This window comes from Hyla sarda, chromosome 13 (genome assembly GCF_029499605.1).
Source record: "Hyla sarda isolate aHylSar1 chromosome 13, aHylSar1.hap1, whole genome shotgun sequence".
Classification (NCBI taxonomy): Eukaryota; Metazoa; Chordata; class Amphibia; order Anura; family Hylidae; genus Hyla; species Hyla sarda.
Window position 1 is genome coordinate 16,482,145 of NC_079201.1, and position 23,063 is coordinate 16,505,207.

The window sequence follows — 23,063 nt, forward strand, 5'->3', positions numbered from 1 at the left end:
TTCTCTAGGGCGTGTGCGCGCCGGGTCTCTCAGATTTAAAGGGCCAGTGCACCATCAATTGGTGACTGGCCCAATTAGTTCCAAAGCACTTCCCACTCCATAAAAACCCACTTCCCCTTCCTGTCCCTGCCGGATCTTGTTGCCTTGTGCCCTGAGAAAGTGTTTCTGGGTGTTCCAATACCTGTGTATCCAGACCCTTGTCGTTGCCCCTGACTACGAACCATTGCTGCCTGCCCAGACCTTCTGCTACGTCCGACCTTGCTCTTGCATTGCCCTTGTGTACCGCACCTGTCTCAGCTGTCAGTGAGGTTGAGTCGCTATCGGGTGGAACGACCTGGGGGTTACCTGCCACTGCAAGTCCATCCCACTTTGCGGCGGGCTCTGGTGAAAAACAGTAACCCCTTAGATTCCGTTCCCCTGGTACGGCCCACGCCATCTCCTCACTGACACAGAGGATCCACCACCCGTGTCCTCTCCGCATACCAGTCCGGATCCTGACACCTATATGCTTGGGTGAGCTAAGCTCTATATTTATGGAAAGAAAAATCCTGGGATATCTGTCCTCTTTTACACACACACACACACACACACACACATATATATATATATATATATATATATATACATATACTGTGTGTATATATATATATATATATACACACACACACAGGTATAACACATATGGGTGACATAGAAAAGCGATAATAGGAGGAAATTTAGCTAAGGAACTTTAAAGAAAGGCTGCAACTAACAAGAAAATGTAAAGTTCTACAAAACTCTAAAGGCATAAAATGGGGTCACTGAGCAAGAACAGAAATAGCTGAAAGTGGCAACTCTGGAAAGGAATAATAAAACATGGAATATTAAGCTTCAGGGGTATAAAGAGCTATAGAGAAAAATGGATTGACTGAGAAGGTAAGGTCCAGAGAAATGTCATCCGACAGGACAGCATTTTTATTTTTTACTATTTCTGTAAGAGAAGGCAATAAAAAAATTAGATGGTACCTAGCAGGAATAGGAGAAGATAAAACAGCGGACCAAACATGCAATATGGTCAAAAATCTTAGGAAGGGTTCTTAGGGTCTCTTGGGAGGATTGTGCTAAAAATGGTAAATAATGGTTTGCACATAATAGGAAGAGAGGATACAGTATAATAAGTAGGAACGGAAAGAAGAAGGAATGGTAACTGTGTATGGGGAGGGAAGAAGCACAGCGAAGTAGGAGATAGAGTAGGTATGACTAAGGGGCTATTCACACTTCTGAATATCCGCAAGCAGAAATTCAGAAGTGTGAATGGGAGCGCGGAATCCCATTGAAGTCTATGGACTTTAATTTGAGGCAGAATTCCGCAAGCGGAAATTCTGCCGTGTAAATAGACCCTAAGGCTAGGTTCATACTGTAGAATTTCTGCTTACTAAAATGTATAGTATAGTGAATGGGTTTCCGTTCACAAATTCACACTTCGGAATTCTTGAAGCGGAATTTGTGAACGGAAAATTTGCTTGAAAATTTCCGCCTGAAGAATGTCGTTGCTCATTCTTCAGGCGGAAATACTCGCAGAACACATTGCAGTCTATTGGAGACTGCAGTGTCCACGCGGTCCTAGCACCGACTGATTCAGTCGGCACTGGCCGCACTCGGAATCTCCGGGCGGAAATGTTCTGCCTGGAGATTCCGCAGTGTGAACCGAGCCTTAGAAAGTCCATATATACAGGTTAACTGTCAGTCAGAAAGTGCTTATTATTTCAGTTAAACTAGTGTATAAGCTGCTGCCAGACACTTCCAGAGTCAATTATTTGAACAGACAGCAAAAGAAACAAAAAGACTAAATGACCTTTCCCCCCCCATAATATCATTGATGAAAATTGCAAGCAAAGACCTAATGCGTATGGGAATCTAAAAAATCCTCCATACAGAGCAGTGTTTCCCAACCAGTGTGCCTCCAGCTGTTGCAAAACTACAACTCTCAGCATGCCAGGACAGCCAAATGCATTGTTTTTGGTAAGACGTGTATTCAAAGTAGCAGGAAATCTAAAGCAAGGACTTATACTTCTCCTTCTTGCTGGATCCACTTCTGGCTTTGGCTCAAAAACTGCAGTGGCAGCTACCCAAAAAACTGCCAAGTAGAAATATAGTGTGAAAAATAATTTGTGTATCTATATTTCCTGGACAACTGTGGCCCATAAATATACTGTGTGCACTTTCACAATTTTATCATCTCCATCTGCTACACGGAGGCAGAATATAAACTCCTCTCCAGACAGTATCGGGGTTGCCAACCTGAATTATCCTTTTTTTATTTCTTGACAACTAATTCAAAAATCATGGGCGACCAAATTTTTATTTTTTTTTCTCTTTAACAAACAAACTGGAAAACCTAAATCCTAAAGATTACAGGTATACATGGCTATAGCTATATAAACTGACATAAAAGCATAAATCTGAGCTGTAACATGATGATAATTACAACCACAACGACCTACTAAAGCACCAACAGTCTCAACAAAATCACGGGCACTGGAAACAAAAAGTTCTCTATTTTTATGGACTGTCCAGGAATTTCTGGACTTTTGTCAAATTAATATTAAGTTAAACCTCTCCAAAAGACCACCTCTTTGAAAAGACCTCGTCCACATCCATGAATTTTCATAAATTATGAAGAGCGGAAATTCTCTTTAACACCTTAAGGACGATGGACGTAAATGTACGTCCTGGTGCCCTGGTACTTAACGCACCAGGATGTACATTTATGTCCTGAGTGGCATTCAGTCTATGAAGTGGACGCAGAGCTGTGCTTCGAGCATGCCAGCCCTCACCCTCCTGCTCCATCCGGGCCATAAATAAGGGGCAGACACTCACCAACCGGCAGCAAAATTCCGGGTCCTGGGCAGATTGAGGGGGGAAGGGAGGCACCACAGCTATAAATACCCAGGGGAGGGCCCCTGAAAGCCCGGGAAACTATTGAACCCCTGATTGGTGCACTCCTTCCCCCCCACCCATGGGACATACCACTATGGGCACTGGCAAGTTTTACAGGCAGGGGAGGGGGCTAAAACCTTGCCTGTATATTTCTTAACCCCTTACTGCTCACCAGTCAGGGGGCAAGCTAGTTATGCACAGCTTGCCCCTCCAGTTTCATAAACTGTAAGTGATGGCTGCTATCAACATGGCAATCCCGAACCCCTTAATTGACAATGTCAACCAATCGGCACCCCTGCAACATGTATTCGGGCGGCACCCCTTCAACATGTATCCGGGGGTCCGATCGGTTTGTTTGCCTGCCGAAGGTACCCTCCCCTGCTCTGTGTGGGTCCTGGCAATTGCTGATAGAGCATGCTGGGGCAGTAGATCACTGGTGGATCAGTAGATGTGGTGGATCAGTAGATTATGGATAACACTGAATAATGTTATGCAATAGCATAGCATTATTCAGTGTTAGGGAATCTAAATAGGCATGAAAAAGTTATCTATAGGACTTAAAAAGTATACATAAAATAATTAAAAAAATATTTTTTTAAACACACATAAGCTCATCCCCTAATAAAAATTTAAATCAACCTCTTTTCCCATTTAAAAAAAAAAAAAAAACTAACAAAATAAAACCCCAAAAAATGAATCAAATTAAATGTGGTAGAACCAATAAAACATAATGTTTATGATCCTGTACCGTGAAGGGCGCAACGTTCCAAAATACCAACATTTCTGATTTTTTGCTCACATGGTATTCCAAAAAAAATTAAAATAAAAAAAGAACAAAAAGTGTTTAAAAAGTCACATATAGGCAAAAGGCGTATCGACAAATACTACAGATCACGGTGCAAAAAATGATCCCCCATACAGCTCCGTATACAGAAAAATAAAAAAGCAGTCATTCGTCGATTGTACACCGTGGAGGCAGGTAAGGGCCCTCCTGGTGTCCTGTAAGCTGTTCGGGACGCCGCGATTTCACCGCAGCGGTCCCGAACAGCCCGACTGAGCAGCCGGGTCACTTTCACTTTCACTTTAGAAGCGGCGGTCAGCTTTGACCGCCGCTTCTAAGGGGTTAATACCGCACATCGCCGCGATCGGCGATGTGTGATATTAGCCGCGGGTCCCGGCCGTTGATGAGTGCCGGGACCTACGCGATATGATGCGGGATCGCGGCGCGATCCCGCTTCATATCGTGGGAGCCGGCGCAGGACATAAATATACGTTAATAAGGGGTTAAGTACCAGGGTGTCATGATGTACGCGTACGTCAAGGGTCCTTAAGGGGTTAAAGGGGTACTCCGGTGGAAAACATTTTATTTTTATTTTTTTTATCAACTGGTGCCAGAAAGTTAAACAGATTTGTAAATTATTTCTATTAAAAAATCTTTACCCTTCCATTACTTTTTAGCAGCTGTTTGCTACAAAGGAAATTCTTTTCTTTTTGAATTTCTTTTTTGTCTTGTCCACAGTGCTCTCTGCTGACACCTCTGTCCGTGTCAGAAACTGTCCAGACCAGAATAGGTTTGCAATGCGGATTTTCTCCTGCTCTGGACAGTTCCTGACATTTTTTTTTTAAATCAACTGGTGCCAGAAAGTTAAACAGATTTGTAAATGACTTCTATTAGGGTACGTTCAGACGAGCAGATTTACAGCGTATTTTACGCTGCGGATCCGCCGCTGAAGGACCTCTATATGCTGCTTTTACATGTGCCTGCTCGGAGCGGCAATACACAGCTACGAGCAGACACACTGCGATGTGTGAGTCGCTGCGCGCATGCGCAGTATACTCGGACATCGTGGCAGCTCTCGGCCTAGCTCATAGAGCAGGGGAGGCGGCCGCGATGTGTGCGAGTACACCGCGCATGCGTGGCGACTCGCACATCGCTTCAGTGTGTATGCACATAGCGGCATATTGCCGCTCCGAGCAGGCAAATGTAAAGGCAGTATACAGAGGTCCGCTCGTCTGAATGTAAATCCGCTCGTCTGAATGTACCCTAATAGAAGTCATTTACAAATCTGTTTAACTTTCTGGCACCAGTTGACTTTAAAAAAAAAAAAATGTTTTCCACCAGAGTGGCCCTTTAAGGGGTTAAGAAGACCCCCCCCCCCCCCCCACACACACACACACACAGAAGACCACTTCTTAAATAGGTTTCATTAAATATTTGCTGATGCTTTTGACACCACCACCAAAATGTATAGGGTTCCATATGTCATGTTTTGGGGAGTTCTCTTGTCTGGTATATCTTTTGCGCACTATTGGGGGGTGGGTGTCTTAATAATAATGTGGGGTTTGAATAATTCATATTGTTTTGTTCCCCACTTTGTAAAACCCTTCTCATTTATTATTATGTCTCCCGTTCTGGTGCCACAAATCTCTCACATACATCACATGGTTCATCTTTACCTCACAACTTAAGCGGTGGGATAGAGGAAAGATGGCGGCTAGTGTCACTCACTGTGGAGACTCTAGGCCATATAAACCCTATTTAAAAGATTCCCAGGAAGACATAAAGATTCCACAGAAAGATAAACCTAGGCCAGTGTTTCCCAACCAGGTTGACTCCAGCTGTTGCAAAACTACAACTCCCAGCATGCCCGGACAGCCAACGGCTGCTGCAGAGAGCGCTGTGGTCAGACTGGAAAGAACTACACAACTTCCTCTGTAGTATACAGCAGCTGATAAGTACTGGAACGATTAAGATTTTTAAATAGAAGTAATTTACAAATCTGTACAGTATAACTTTCTGGCGCATGTTGATTTAAAAAAAAAATAAATCATTACTCCGGAGTTCCCCTTTGACAACCGTTGACAGCGGCATTAAAACTGTTAAAATTGCTGGCAATGGAGATTGCTCTGTACAGACTATTGGCGGCTGCCAGCTGCTAAAAGCAGCCAGTAGTCACTAGTATAGTGAGTTCAAAGCTTATAAGCCCTTTCTATACCTCCTTAAAGGGGTACTCCACCCCTAGACATCTTATCCCCTATCCAAAGGCTAGGGGATAAGATATCTGATCACGGGGGCGTGACCCCACCAGCCTCCGCCCCACATAGCCAGTCATCTGGCACGGGGTGAAGTTCGTTCTGTGCACCGGATGTCTGGGGTGCCGCAGCCGAGATCGCGGGTGTCCCCAGTGGTGAGATCCATATGATCAGACATCTTATCCACTTTCCTTTGGATAGGGGATAAGATGTCTAGGGGCAGAGTACCCCTTTAATGACCACAATACGTAACTGTATGTCATAGGTGGTTAAGGGGTTAACGTATCTTGGCCTTAATGCAAAATCTTTTACAGTACCCGCAACTGGGACATTATTTCTACTAATTGTCTCCTCATATAGAGAAGGTGGACATTTTGGGCCTCCCTTTATAGGTCCAGGGCCTAAAAATCGACTCTATATCTAATGCCGCAAAGAGTAAATACCCTGATACAGCCATTGTCATAAAGTCCAAACCCAAATATACCGATATATACAAATCTGCAAACACAAGTGTTCTTGCCACCTATCTCCTTGTACACGACAATCTGCTTAAACAGAATCATCGAAAGCCAGTTGGATATATTTAGAAGTGGTATAAACATTCCAGCTATTTCGGGTGTATTATTCATCCCGGTAATATATAGCTTTTTGTAATACATTACAGTTAAGTAATAGCGTCTTAAAGAGACGGTAGTTTAATCCGCAATAGCGAAATGCTACATGAATACTTTATAGCTGCCTGTTCCAAATAGAGACGTATAGAGCTGTAGCACAGCCGCCCATCACATTATGCAGCACACGTATGCATGTGTGCATTGAGCACACAGAGCCTTTGTGTATCAGGCACATCGGAAAAACTGCGGCGGTGTACGGTATATAGAGCATGCATGATAAAAGATAGCGAGCTTGCTATCTGATCTTTATAAAGGAAAAGGAGGCCATCTTTGCTGGGTGTTATACATTGCAATAAGCGTATAGAAGTGTACAGAATACATGTTGCATGGGCATGACTGTTTAGAACATTATATACCAACAAAAGAACCAATTATGTAAAATAACAAGTTTATTAGACATATATCAAAATAGACATACATTAAAAAATAAATGGAAACATTAAAATTCAGGCACTGGAAGTAACAAATACAGATGACTGAACGGATGGCACATAATAACATGGAATACAGGTAGGACCATAGGTCTGTATAGAACAGGCGGTGTAGAACATATCTCATAAGATACATCTGTCAAGGATGGTTGTGGATAAGGCCTTAAAATGTGCGTGACTGCTGCTGTATACTGCTGAGTGTCGACATAAAGAAATATACACCAGACAAAATGTTGGTATAAACTCTTTCTCAGCAAGAAAACTCAGAGAGTGCCCAAGTGTTATGAGAAAGAGTTCTGTTTATTCCACAGAAGTACATAGGTTTTTACATTTGACAAAAAGGGGAGGTTAGTTATCACGTCAGAATCGTCATGTTATATTTTGATTGGTTATTTGAGTTTTGTGTCTGTATACATTAGCATATTAGCATTTGTTTCTCTCTTGGCCATATTTTGTCTCTAAACTTCCAATTCCTCTTCTTATCTTGGTTCTCTTGGCCTCATTCCAAGGTCTTTTTCTTAGTCACGAGCAGATAACAAGCTGGATATATACCGTAGGTTAAGAGTAGGTAACAAATATCTTTTTTCAGGATTTGAAATGGCATATAAATATATAAGTATTAATATATATTGATCAGCAGTCAGAATCATTTTAATCAACTTGTCACATCAGTCAACAAAAGGGAACAATGATATAAAATGGAGAGATAAGCCAACCATAGAGGAAACAATGGACCAAGAGGACTGGAAAAAGAAAAGAGAAAACCAGCCATCTAACCAAAGAACTACCTACCATGCATATTGCCAACTACCAGCTCCAACCCCAACGTACGTTTCACATCAGGCTTCATCAGGGGGCATGGCAGGTAGTTCTTTGGTTAGATGGCTGCTTTTCTCTTTTCTTTTTCCAGTCCTCTTGGTCCATTGTTTCCTCTATGGCTGGCTTAGGCTAGGTTCACACTGTGGAATATCTGGGCAGAATTTCTGCCGGAGATCGAGCCGGCGGCGCTAGGACTGGGCAGCCTGCATTGCCGTCCCCATAGATGGCAATGCATTTCTGGGTGGATCTTTTGGGAGATCTGCTCAGAAATGCAATGCCATCTGTGGGGACGGCAATGTAGTCCACGCGGTCCTAGTGCCACCGGCTCCATCTCCGGCAGAAATTCTGCCCAGAAATTCCACAGTGTGAACCCAGCCTTATCTGTCCATTTTATATCATTATTCCCTTTTGTTGATTGATGTTTCTTATGAGAGAGCCGACTGTCTTATACAGACCTATGGTCAACCCTGTATTCCATGTTTTTATTTGACATCCGTACCCATCTTCAGTCATCTGTATTTGTCACTTCCAGTGCCTGTATTTTAATGTTTCCATCTATTTTTAAATGTATGTCTATTTTGATATATGTCTAAAAAACTTGTTATTTTACATAATTGGTTCTTTTGTTGGTATATATTGTTGGAGTGAACCCATTGTGGCATCATTAAATCGGTACTCCCGTGGAAACCTTTTTTTTTTTAAATCAACTAGTGCCAGAAAGTTAAATAGATTTGTAAATTACTTCTATTAACAAATCTTAATCCTTCCAGTACATTTTAGGGGCTATATACTACAGAGGAAATGCTTTTCTTCTTGGATTTCTCTTCTGTCACGACCACAGTGCTCTCTGCTGACCATTTTAGGAACTGTCCAGAGCAGGAGAAAATCCCGCTAGCAAACATATGCTGCTCTGGACAGTTCCTAAAATGGACAGCAGAGGTCACCAGAGGGCACTGTGGTCGTGACAGAAGAGTAATCCAAAAAGAAAAGCATTTCCTCTGTAGTATACAGCCCCTAAAAATTACTGGAAGTATTAAGATTTTTTAATAGAAGTAATTTACAAATCTGTTTAACTTTCTGGCACCAGTTAATAAAAATAATTAAAAAAAAAAATAGTTTTCCACGGGAGTACCCCTTTAATATAGCCAGTACTTGGTTGGTGGTGTTATACAGTTTAGAACATATCAGTAAGCCAATGTTTCCCAACCAGGGTGCCTACAGCTGTTGCAAAACTATAACTCCCAGCATGCCCGGACAGCCAAAGGCTGTCCGGGCATGCAGGGAGTTGTAGTTTTGCAACATCTGGAGGCACCCTGGTTGGAAAACACTACAGTAAGCCCATAAAGAAGACAAGTCAATAATGTATTCTACATCTGTGCCACTTCAGTATATTGACCCTTGTAGCACTCTCCCCCCCTCCCTATCTGATTCCTTTCATCTTGCACTCTATCCCTCTCATGTACTTCATTTGGTCTTTTTTCTAAGCTCTCGGAACAGAAATCAGACCCCTTACTGCTTCTTAATTAATATCATTAACAGGATTAAATGTCTGTATATAGGAGAACTGCACGCTTTACTTGACATTCTCCCTCATCTCACTTTTTTATTACTACTCCCGCTATGCACATCCAAGCCACTGCCGTCCCCTATATTACCGCCCTAGTTTAGCATTCTGGTAATTTTTTTTTTTTTTTTTGCTTATATAGTGCAACATATAGGCTATTATTTTATAATAATGTGGAGGTTCCTGTGTATGCCTTTTGTTTACCTCTTTTTCTGTGGCATGCATGGGATCAGCTCCATTTTGCTTTACAGGTGAACAATGATGTGGGTTCTGTAATGCAGCCTACATTTCCCATGAATTCTGTCTTTGGTGGGTGTAGTGTTTGATTAGTGCAGCTGGTCATCTCATCAGGCTACTAGTGCTGGAGGTCACACTGTGCAGATTTCATGCGTTTTCTTACTCAAGTGCAATAAATATCACCAGGAGGAGAAAGTTATTTGACCTATAATCACCTAAAATGTTTACACATTTTTACTTAATTATTGCTTAACAATGACTTAATATTTACTTAATAATTACTGTTTTTGCAGTGATTTTCCCTTTTTTTTTTTTTACCATGTTTTGCACAATTCCAGTACAATATCTCCATTTTGCCTACAGATAGAGCTGGAGGGGAGGTATATAACTATTATATATCGTGAACCCATAGAGATTGCAGATGGACAAATACATTATTATGGTGGCAGCCATCTTGCCGTAGCTTTTTTTTTTAACAGCATTTAGAGATATGCTTTACAGTAGGCCCCATTGACGTGAGGAAAATAGACTGGTGGGGACCCTATTGACTTCTATGGTAGTTTTCTAGGCATGCTCTGTGACCTGTGCATAGGTTATTGTGCAGGGTGGGGGAGGAAGCGAGCTGTGACTATTGTCTATTGTAACTGGCCTGCTCCTGTCTTATCTATCCGCCGGTGTCACCTTTCACCGTTATTCTGTCTGTGATGATAAGGAGGAGACTGCTGGAGAGAGATCTGTACAGAACAAGAAGTGTAATCTTAGTTTTAGGCAAAGTGGCCAGACTAGAAACAAGATTTCAGGATTATTATAAAATATAGATAGTGAAATTAAAAAATAGTAATAATAAAATCACAAAAATTTCAATTTTCAAAGAATGGTTAACTTTAAAACCTGATTTAAATAATAGATCATTTTCTGATAAAACATTCTCTTTAAGGAAGTATTCTTCTTCGTACGTTCTTCTATAAACATTGTTTCTAATGGAGAATATATCTGTAATACAGCGACGTATGGAGGCACCATATGGCAGCACTCCGAGTGCCTACAGCCTTGTCCTTCGGAGCCATAGGGTCACCGTCTGCCGCAGCACAGCCTCTGCTGTGTGCACATGGCCTGAGTCACAACACAAATTGTAAGGTCTCGCTAAAATGATCATGTACTATTCTTTCGCGTTAAAAATACATATGACATTCATGTAAGTTGCACCCGGTGACATTTCCAGCATCTAATTCCGTTTCCATTAGTCCTCTTTAGTACCTGGTACCAAATTGCACAGAACATTTATTTCCGTTAAGTATCGAAGATGTAAAGTTAATTGTAACTCCACCCCCCAAAATACATAACTTCCCCTTTTGGTTCGCTACTTTACACGTAAATCTATATTCTTTCTGCGATTCCAATGCAAACAGCAAACCGTTATATTCTCGTCTAGAGGCACAACAGACTTGACGGTTACTGCAATTCGGGGTTATTATGGGTGCATGTAGTGATGGTGACATGTAGGGGGATCTGCCAGGAACGTGCACAGACATTTTGAGGCCAGAGGCTCAAGTAAAAAAAAAAAAGGGCACTTCACTGTGTATATCTGTACTGCGACACTGTGCGCATTATCCCTGTACTGTGACATCACTGATAGCAGCAAAATGCAATAATAATATGCCTGTCAATAAGGCATCAAGTTGCAGGTGTAGAAAAAGGGCAGGGGCTCAACCCCCTTTTATGTCTGTGTGTGCACGTCCCTGGGATCTGCATACACCCATATTTACTCCCTAAGTTGCAGTTGCTCCCCCAGGAACAGTGTTCTTCTATAATAGAGGAGTATAAGCAGTGTCTCCAAGGAAGTAAAAAGACAATAACCACAAATTGAATCCCTCATAAAGGTAACAAATCCCACACCAAAATCATATATATATATATAAACAAGAAAAAAAGCATTTGTAGGATTACCAAAAATTTATCTTTATAAATGAAGAATAAAATTGCTTAAAATACATACAAAAAGAGTATCCTGAAATCCAGGACTAGAGAGAACAAACCAGTATAAGGCTAAGTTCACATCACGTTTTCTCCCATACGGGAGTGCATACGGCAGGGGGGAGCTAAAACCTCGCGCTCCCGTATGCCTTCGTATGCGCTCCCGTGTGTCATTCATTTCAATGAGCCGGCCGGAGTGAAACGTTCGGTCCGGTCGGCTCATTTTTGCGCCGTATGCGCTTTTACGACCGGGTGGTTGACCACAGTTTTAGGTCCGGTTGTAAAAGCGCATACGGCGCAAAAATGAGCCGACCGGACCGAACGTTTCACTCCGGCCGGCTCATTGAAATGAATTACATACGGGAGCGCATACGAAGGCATACGGGAGCGCAAGGTTTTAGCTCCCCCCTGACGTATGCGCTCCCGTATGGGAGAAAACGTAGTGTGAACCCAGCCTAACACTGGGACAGAAGTAAGGGCTCACAGAATATCAAGTTGCTCCACTTCTTTTTGTGATTCCTAAAAAGGTCTAATGTTGCCACATTCTGCACCAAATGTAATACGGCACTGCCTTAAAGGGGTACTCCTGTGGAAAACTTTTTTTTTAAATCAACTGGCTCCAGAAAGTTAAACAGATTTGTAAATTACTTCTATTAAAAAATCTTAATCCTTTCAGTACTTATGAGCTTCTGAAGTTAAGGTTGTTGTTGTGATTCGGCTAGCTGGATGTGGATCCACTGTGTCATCGAGGGATTGGCGTGGACCGTGTCGGTGGACCGGTTCTAGGGTTGCTACTGGTTTTCACCAGAGCCGGCCGCAAAGCGGGATGGTCTTGCTGCGGCGGTAGCAACCAGGTCGTATCCACCGGCAACGGCTCAACCTCGCTGACTGCTGAGAAGACGTGGGACAGAAGGACTAGACAGAGGCAAAGTCAGACGTAGCAGAAGGTCGGGGCAGGCGGCAAGGTTCATAGTCAATGTGGATAGCAGAAGATCTGGAACACAGGCTTTGGACAACACTAACGCTTTCTCTGGCACAAGGCAACAAGATCCGGCCAGGAAGTGCAGGGGAAGTGAGGTAATATACACAGGGAGCAGGTGGAAGCTAATTAGACTGATTGGGCCAGGCACCAATCATTGGTGCACTGGCCCTTTAAATCTTAGAGCGCTGGCGCGCGCGCGCGCGCGCCCTAGAGAGCGGAGCCGCGCGCGCCAGAACATGAGAGCCGGGGACCGGGACAGGTAAGTGGCTTGGGATGCGATTCGCGAGCGGGCGCGTCCCGTTATGCGAATCGCATCCCCATCGCGAATGTCAGTGCAGTGCTCCCGGTCAGCGGGTCTGACCGGGGCGCTGCAGAAGGGAGAACGCCGCAAACGCTCCGGGGAGGAGCAGGGACCCGGAGCGCTCGGCGTAACAGTTGTTCTTTTCTGTCTAAGTGCTCTCTGATGACACCTGTCTCGGGAAATGCCCAGTTTAGAAGAGGTTTGCTATGGGGATTTGCTTCTAAACTGGGCGTTTCCCAAGACAGGTGTCATCAGAGAGGAATTAGACAGAAAAGAACAACCTTAACTTCAGAAGCTCATAAGTACTGAAAGGATTAAGATTTTTTTAATAGAATAATTTACAAATCTGTTTAACTTTCTGGAGCCAGTTGATATATAAAAAAAAGTTTTTTCCTGGATAACCCCTTTAAATAGTGGCAGTGCAAGTGCACATAACAAGTGACAATAATACAAAAAAAGAGTGACAAAAACAAAATATTCTACAGTAGAAATACCAAGTGGCTGGAGAAGTAATAGATCGTGGGCCCTTACTGCCCGACGTTTCGCCAGGGGACTGGCGAAAGAATCCAGTGGAAGAAGCCAGTCCCCTGGCGAAACGTCAGGCAGTAAGGGCCCACGATCTAGCCACTTGGTATTTATACCAAGTGGCCCCTTGGTATTTCTCCAGCCACTTGGTATTTCTCCAGCCACTTGGTATTTATACTGTACAATATAATGTTTTTGTCACTCTTTTTTGTATGATTGTCACTTGTTATGTGCACCTACACTGCCACTATTTAAGCTAATACTACTTTTATATTCTGTGAACCCTTACTTCTGTCCCAGTGTTATACTGGTTTATTCTCTCTAGTCCTGGATTTCAGGATACTCTTTTTGTATGTATTTTAAGCAATTTTATTCTTCATTTATAAGGAAGTAAAAAGGTCTAATGTAATTACAAAGGTAAACAAAAAAAAAAATAAAGAATCCGGCACTGTCCCTTTGACCTAGTAGATGATACCTTCAATAGTAAAACCAGTGCTTGCAATCAATGTTCTCACATGGGTGGTGCTACACGCCCGACGAAACAGAGCAAAATGGAATCACAAAAGGAAGGAAGCGGAGCAACTCACCCGGTCAACGGGAGACAGTGAAGCTTGTCAGGTCACGATCAGGCAACGAGAGAGCGACGCAGGGGCCTGACGAAGCACCACAAGGTGCGATACAGCTGTGGCCCGATGCCTGATTCCCCCCCGTTCCAGCTTCCGCCTCCCCGCTCCTTCGTTGCCTGATCGTGACCTGACAAGCTTCACTGTCTCCCGTTGACCGGTTAAGTTGCTCCACTTCTTTTTGTGATTCCTAAAAAGGTCTAATGTTGCCACATTCTGCACCAAATGTAATACGGCACTGCCTTAAAGGGGTACTCCTGTGGAAAACTTTTTTTTTAAATCAACTGGTGCCAGAAAGTTAAACAGATTTGTAAATCACTTCTATTAAAAAATCTTAATCCTTTCAGTACTTTTTAGGGGCTGTATACTAAAGAGAAATCCAAAAAAGAAATGCATTTCCTCTGATGTCATGACCACAGTGCTCTCTGCTGACCTCTGCTGTCCATTTTAGGTACTGTCCAGAGCAGCATCTGTTTGCTATGGGGATTTTCTCCTGCTCTTGACAGTTTCTAAAATGGACAGCAGAGGTCAGCAGAGAGCACTGTGGTCATGACCTCAGAGGAAATGCATTTCTTTTTTGGATTTCTCTTTAGTATACAGCCCCTAAAAAGTACTGGAAGGATTAAGATTTTTTAATAGAAGTGATTTACAAATCTGTTTAACTTTCTGGCACCAGTTGATTTTTAAAAAAAAGTTTTCCACAGGAGTACCCCTTTAAGGCAGTGCCGTATTACATTTGGTGCAGAATGTGGCAACATTAGACCTTTTTAGGAATCACAAAAAGAAGTGGAGCAACTTAACCGGTCAACGGGAGACAGTGAAGCTTGTCAGGTCACGATCAGGCAACGAAGGAGCGGGGAGGCGGAAGCTGGAACGGGGGGGAATCAGGCATCGGGCCACAGCTGTATCGCACCTTGTGGTGCTTCGTCAGGCCCCTGCGTCGCTCTCTCGTTGCCTGATCGTGACCTGACAAGCTTGACTGTCTCCCGTTGACCGGGTGAGTTGCTCCGCTTCCTTCCTTTTGTGATTCCATTTTGCTCTGTTTCGACTTTCTGGCACCAGTTGATTTAAAAAAAAAAAAGTTTTCCACGGGATTACCCCTTTAAAATGATGCTTTTAGTAGAATTTCCTTTTAATATTATCATCACTTATAGCTGAAGAGGCATCTCTCTCCCCTATACTTCTATTTTTAAGCTACATCTTAAATTGCTCAGAAATGTTGCATACCGGTGCAATCAATTAAGCCTCTTCCTTGCAGCCTATAATAATTATAGAGTCCCCCGGTTACTGCCGGGCTCGGTATGGTAAGGTTACGGGTTTATGAAATAGAAATCTGGGAAAATAATTTTAACTTCCATATATAAAATAGCAAAAATTACTCAAACTTTAGAGATAACTCAAAATAAATACATATGTACATGGTTTATCTTTTACTTATAGGTTGTCTTCCCAGAAGTAGTGTTTAGAGGGGGTCCAATGTTCGGGGACCCCGATCTTTTAGCAAGCAGATCTTGCTCTGATGGACCTGATTTATCCAAGTATTACATGGTAAGCCATAAATTTACTGAAATATGTTCTTCTGTTTCTATTTCAATTTTTTTGTACATTATTATAGGGGCAGCCATATTGCCATTGTTCTACATTATATTTAGAAATATGCTTTACAGTAGCCCCATGAATATAGGAAACAAGAGACTTCTATGGATGTTCTAGGCATGCTCTGTGACCTTTACAGAGGTCATTGTGCAGGGATGGGCTGAACCCTGACTATCATCTATTGTAAATGGCCTGACTCCATTTTATCTATCTACTGGTGTCACCGCTTTATTATACTCCTATCCGCGATAATAAGGAGAAGATTGCTGGAGAGTGATCTCTACGGCACAGGAAGTGTCAGCTTATTATTAGGCTTAGTGGCCAGACCGAGAATAATTTTAACATATATCTATCTATCTATATTAAAATGGAGAACTAGAAAAATAAAATCACTAAAATTCTAAATAAATATGTTTAAATTGGAAACTTGACACATTTCCTTTAAAAACCATGACTATGTAATACTACATTTCTCCTGCTGTGGCCGCTGTAGGGCAAATGATTAGCCAGCCGCAGCTTCTAGTGATAACAGCTGGAGATATGGGCTTCTAAAGCCAAGACCGCAGCGCTCCATAGACCAGGCTGGTGTCAGGTTAAAAAAAAGGGTTTTCTTCATAAAACAGTGCCTTTATCTTTTGCTTCTTTATGGACATTTTTATAACTTTCATGTATTATTCATGTTATACATTAGTTATACTATTTATCTGTCTCTTATTCTGTAATAGGGGATAAGATGTCAGATCGCGGGGGTCCCGCCGCTGGGGACCCCCGGGATCTCGGCTGCAGCACCCACCTGTTGCGGCTTCCGGAAACGCTGGCCACGGTGACATGAGATCGTGATGTCACGACTCCGCCCCTGTGTGACATCAAGCCCCGCCCCTCAATGCAAGTCTATGGGAGGGGGCCACGGTGACATGAGATCGTGACATCACGACCCCGCCCTATGTGACGTCAAGCCCCGCCCCTCAATGCAAGTCTATGGGAGGGGGCGTCACACGGGGGCGGAGTCGTGGCGTCACGATCTCCCGTCACCGTGGTCGTGAGGCGTTAGGATGAGAGCCTCCAGTGCTGCCAGAAGCCGCAACAGGTGGGTGCTGCAGCCGAGATCCCGGCGGTCCCCAGCGGCGGGACCCCCGCTATCTGACATCTTATCCCCTATCCTTTCGATAGGGGATAAGATGTCTAGGGGCGGAGTACCCCTTTAAAAAAAAATGTGAACTTGTTACAGTCCTAACCCATTACTAGCATCAGTAGTACCATGGAGAGGCATATAGAGGCGTTCCTGGGCCCTGTTGCAAAGTTATGCACCCTGATTCCAAACTTGGGCATCCATACATCAACTATTTAAAGGGGTACTCTGCCCCTAGACTCCGTCCTGCTTGTGACATCACAGCCATGCCCCCTCAATGCAAGTCAATGGGAGGGGGCGTGATGGCCGTCACGCCCCTTCCCATAGATTTGCATTGAGGGGGCATGGCTGTGACGTCATGACCCTCCAGCTGCCCCCGACTTTCTAAATCAACGCTGGGTGCAGCAGGGAGATTGCGGGGCTCCCCCGCGATCAGACATCTTATCCCCTATTTTTTCAATAGGGGATAAGATGTCTAGGGGTGAAGTACCCCTTTAACTTATTGTTACACTTACAGTATTGTGCCAATGGTAATCCCTCCACAAAACATGAAGGTCATTTATAATTTACAAAGATATATTGACTTTACATTACATTCGGAAAAGCTAGAGGTTTGCATTATTTATGTGATAACTTAATTAACAACAAAAACTCTGAGATTTTATCCCCTAGGACAATGGTCTCCAACTTGTGGTTCTCCGGCTGTCGTGAAGATGTAACTCCCAGGCTGTCAGGACACGGTAAAGTTGGAGTTTCATATCAGCTGTAGAGCGAGAGGTTGGATAGCATTGCCCTAGGACATTCTTGAACATTGCTTTATATTTAGTTGTTGGTGAGCTCCAGTGGAGGGTGATATGTAGGGTAGCATAGTTTATGTTGCTGCTACTTTTTTAGACTTAGACTTATCCGAATAGAATGTTGAGGCTGATTCTTACATTTCCCAGTCAGTGTGCATTTTCACTGACTCTAAGTGTTTTCTGGACCAAAAAAAATTTAACAAATGTCCAGAAGTCCAGTACCGTGTCCTTCCTGCTAAACATGCCTTTTTTCAATCATTGTTGTACATAAATCAGGTGCCTTAAAGGGGTACTCCCGTGGAAAACTTTATTTTTTTAAATCAACTGGTGCCAGAAAGTTAAACAGATTTGTAAATTACTTCAATAAAAAAAATCTTAATCCTTCCAGTACTTTTTAGGGGCTGTATACTACAGAGGAAATGCTTTTCTTTTTGGATTTCTCTTCTGTCATGACCACAGTGCTCTCTGCTGACCTCTGCTGTCCATTTTAGGAACTGTCCAGAGCAGGAGAAAATCCCCATAGCAAAGATATGATGCCCTTTAAAAGGGTACTCCACTGGCCAGCGTTCAGAACATCTAGTTCCGAGCGCTGTGTGCGCGCTGCAGGGGTCGGCCACGCCACCTCGTGTCATCAGGCCACGCCTCCTCAATGCAAGTCTATGGGAGGGGGCGTGACGGCCGTCACGCCCCTTCCCATAGACTTGCATTGAGGAGGCATGGCCCACCCCTCAGCGCGCACACAGTGCTCGGAACTAAATGTTCCGAACACTGGCCAGTGGAGTACCCCTTTAATGGGAATGTATCACTGATATTTACCTAATATTTTTTTCTGAATAAATCTGGATTTCAGATTGTCATTTTTTTTATTTCTTAATGTGTCCATTATAATGGGGGCAGCCAACTTGCCTGAGCTGTTTTTAACAGCATGTAGATATATGCTTTATGGTAGGACCCAAATCCACAGTGGATTTACCACAGCAGATTATGTCCATGTGAATGCTCCCTTAATGGTCTATTCACACGTACAGTATTCTGCTGTGGATTTTCTGCTGCGGATTTCAATGTAAACTGAATGACACAGCTTCAAATCCTGCGCGTCAAATCTGCGCAGAATACTGTACGTGTGAATAGACCCTAAAAGGGTATTACTGCTCTAACAAACATCGCCTAGGAGACACCGTTCTTTATATATCGTTCCCAGTACGTAAATTAGGCTTTTGATGCACTTGGGACATTCCCTAGTGCCGAATCAGTGATTGACAGTTATTTCTGCAAGCACACTCATACAGAAAAGGAACTGAGTAGGGCCGCCTACTGGACTCCTAACCCAATCTGCTCAACTCCGCCTGCTCTATAACATGAAACCTGCAGATTGTACTGTATTGTATATATAATCTGCTCAGCTCCTCCTGCTCTATAACATGATACCTGCAGATTGTACTGTATTGTATATATCATCTGCTCAGCTCCTCCTGCTCTATAACATGATACCTGCAGATTGTACTGTATTGTATATATCATCTGCTCTGCTCCTCCTGCTCTATAGCATGATACCTGCAGATTGTACTGTACTGTATGTATAATCTGCTCAGCTCCTCCTGCTCTATAACATGATACCTGCAGATTGTACTGTATTGTATATATCATCTGCTCAGCTCCTCCTGTTCTATAACATGATACCGGCAGATTGTACTGTATTATATATATATTATCTGCTCAGCTCCTCCTGCTCTATAACATGATACCTGCAGATTGTACTGTATTGTATATATCATCTGCTCTGCTCCGCCTGCTCTATAGCATTATACCTACAGATTGTACTTTATTGTTTATATCATCTGCTCAGCTCCTCCTGCTCTATAACATGATACCGGCAGATTGTACTGTATTGTATATATCATCTGCTCAGCTCCGCCTGCTCTATAGCATTATACCTACAGATTGTACTTTATTGTTTATATCATCTGCTCAGCTCTGCCTGCTCTACAGCATTATACCTGCAGATTGTACTGTATTGTCGTGCTCTATAGCATGATGACAAGATTACAGTTTGAGTAACAAGTTCCCTTTAATGAGATATTTATGTATATAAATGTGTGTAAAACCTTTTGCCCTTCAGACGAATACAAAAAGTTACGATATGCTTGTATTATGCCAGTGGAAGCTCACATTTGGCCAAACGGTTGCTATTATACCAAGGGTCCTTTCTTTTCAAAATGGCGTTATTTGACTAATAATGAATGAAGTTGTACAAGAATAAGCGCACTATGCAGAACGTTTCCAGTGTAATTCATCTAGTGGTTGTACAGCCCCCAGAATCCCACACAGAAGCATTGTCTCCAGCATTAGTATAGCAGTCAATAAGGATTCCTTGATTGATTCCGTCCCCCCTCCCCCTTTCGCGACACATAGTAATTGCTGCAGCCCGTCTCTGCCATATTTGGGTTTTCTGAAAAACGTTTAGTTAGCAATAAGCTTTTCACACTCAACCAGCTCACACGCTGCACGGGGGAGACATTACTGAAAACCTCATCACATGACTCAGATGCAGAAAGATGTGAAAAGCAAAACGCGTTTGCCAATAAGGCGCTTGGGAACAGATGGAGGGCTCGTATTGGCTGCACCAGCCTTCATTCATAAAATCTTTTCTGTCTTATACAATAGACCATAGAAATGTTGAAAATGCAACGCACTCGGTCACCAGTAGAATGGCGAAGGTGAGACGGCGTGATACACTGTCGCGCGGCGATAACAATGACTATATAGCTTCGTGCAAAGAACATTGGCATTACAGGAATACATATAATGGAATGCAGCAGGTGACAACTTATATATTACGGTTTATATATTATCAATTAAAATATGAAATAAATAAAATTAAAAGTAATAATAAAATTATACAAATAAAATAAAACAAGTGCATATTATCCTATAAAAACACCATTGAATGAACCTGTTATTCACAACCGGGTTATTGGATAATTTCAGCTTATCAAAGCATTATTATCTAGTGACAACACAGAGGACTATGTCAAGCTGACTCATGAATGTCACAACTTATTGGTGCATAAAGCTGCTTCATATGCATGAATAATAATAACCTTTCCTCGTCTAGTGCCAGGATATTCTTAGCCGACTGAATGCATGCCTTTGCCTTGTGAAGTTTACATGTATATTCAGCGGCAAAATGAACGTTGAGCTCCCTGGATGGACAGGGTCTTTGCTCGGCCCTCATGTGATGATGTCATTGCTTCTACAATATGTTATATAGCCAACCCTAATACCTAAATGTGCCTATTGTGATTGGCAATGCTAATGCTGCTTTGGGATTGGCCAGTTCTACACTGCAACAATGGACATGGTTAAGCTTAAAAGGGGTACTCCGCCCCTAGACATCTTATCCCCTATCCAAACGATAGGGGATAAGATGTCTGATCGCGGGGGTCCCACAGCTGGGGACCCACACTATATCAGCTGCGACACACCAGACATCCAGTGCACGGAGCAAACTTCGCTCCGTGTTGGATGACTGGCGATGCGGGGTGGAGGCTCGTGAGGTCACGGTCACGCCCCGCTCGTGATGTCACGGCCAAACCCCCTCAATGCAAGTCTATGGGAGGGGGCGTGGTGGCTGTCACGCCCCCTCCCATATATTTGCATTGAGGGGGCATGGCCAAGACATCACGAGCTGGGCACAACCGTGACCTCACGAGCCTCCGGCGCTGCACCCGATGCTCTAAACAAACGCCAGGTGCAGCAGGGAGATCCTTTGGATAGGGGATAAGATATCTGGGGGTGGAGTACGCCTTTAAGGTGGCCATATACCTAGCTTTTGCTGAACATTAGTTTGGCTCACAGCAATCACTTCCAATCTCCCCATACACATGAATGTTTTGCACAGCCAAACCTCCATGTGTTCTCAATGGAGAGAAGAGGGGTAAGCCATTGGCAAACAGCTCTGGCGGCAGCTTATCTCTTTGAGAACAAAATGGTTAAATGGTTTAAAGCCAACTTCGGTGTCCGGAGGCCTCCAAAAGTCAGTTCGGCCAACTTTTGACTCGAGCGTATGGGGGACCTTATATCTGACATACATAGATTTGTAAAATAAAATGTGCAATGTGGTAAATTTTTATCTTTGCATCATCATTTTCCAGTTGCCTATTAGACAGTTTTGAGTTAAACAAGGGTGGTTCCCATTTAGGAGTAAAAAATATCCCCCCAAAAAACACATCTATTTATTTAAAGGAACCAGCATGTCACTGTACTATACAGATAGCCTACGGATTTCAATGGGAACAGTGCAATATTTTATTTCCCCTGTGGTGGCACTGTAGGGAAATTGAACACCTGCTACCAGACTCCTTCTCAGATCACAGCTGATCACTCCTGGTTCCAAGCTGCAATTTTGTTAGGGAAATCTAACAGGGATTGCCCAATGCACCGCAAATGCTTTAAAAAAGGAAAACTAACTATATTCATGCCATAACCATTGCTAAAAAGTTTTAAAATATTGTCACAGTCTCCCTCAATTCAATGGCTGGTATAGCAGTCCATAAGGCAACAAAGTGAATTGAAAAATTTCGCCAATTTATCGCACATCACACAACAATTGTAACGCCGAGCGCTCCGGGCCCCGCTTCCCCTCCGGAGCGCTCACGGCGTTACTCTCCTGCTTGCAGCGCCACGGTCAGACTCGCTGACCGGGAGCGCTGCTCTGTGTCGTCCCTCGGCAGGGATGCGATCCCCATGGCGGGACGTGCCCGCCCGCGGGTCGCATCCCGTGTCACTCACCGGCCCTGTCCTTCTGCTCAGTCCCGGCGCGCGCGGCCCCGCTCTCTAGGGCGCGCTCGTGCGCCGGGTCTCTCAGACTTAAAGGGCCAGTGCACCATTAATTGGTGCCTGGCCCAGTTAGTTCCAAGCACTCCCCACACCATAAAAACCCACTTCCCCTTCCTGTCCCTGCCAGATCTTGTTGCCTTGTGCCCTGAGAAAGCGTTTCTGTGTGTTCCATTGCCTGTGAATCCAGACCCTTGCCGTTGCCCCTGACTACGAACCGTTGCTGCCTGCCCAGACCTTCTGCTACGTCCGACCTTGCTCTTGCCTTGTCCTTGTGTACCGCGCCTGTCTCAGCTGTCAGCGAGGTTGAGTCGCTATTGGGTGGAACGACCTGGGGGTTACCTGCCGCTGCAAGTCCATCCCGCTTTGCGGCGGGCTCTAGTGAAAACCAGTAACCCCTTAGATTCCGTTCCCCTGGTACGGCCCACGCCATCACCTCACTGACACAGGGGATCCACCACCCATGTCCTCCCCGCATACCAGTCCAGATCCTGACAGTAGATCCGGCCATGGATCCCGCTGAGGTTCCGCTGCCCAGTGTCGCTGACCTAACCTCCGTGGTCGCCCAGCAATCACAGCAGATCGCGCTACAAGGACAGCAGTTGACTCAGTTGACCGCTATG

General features: G+C 43.7%; 1 protein-coding gene and 1 long non-coding RNA gene across 2 annotated transcripts in view; one reads left to right on the forward strand and one right to left on the reverse strand.

Moving 5' to 3' along the window:
• The window catches only part of LOC130297461 (uncharacterized), a 188,646-nt gene extending 168,215 nt beyond the window's left edge, over positions 1-20,431 (forward strand). Inside the window, exons 4-5 of the long non-coding RNA XR_008849529.1 lie at positions 15,523-15,630; positions 20,269-20,431. This is a non-coding gene — a long non-coding RNA (uncharacterized LOC130297461). The remainder of the gene's footprint in view (positions 1-15,522; positions 15,631-20,268) is intronic.
• DLGAP4 (DLG associated protein 4) overlaps positions 1-23,063 on the reverse strand; it is a 201,823-nt gene that overhangs the window by 144,726 nt on the left and 34,034 nt on the right. The gene's annotated exons all lie outside the window — the stretch shown is intronic.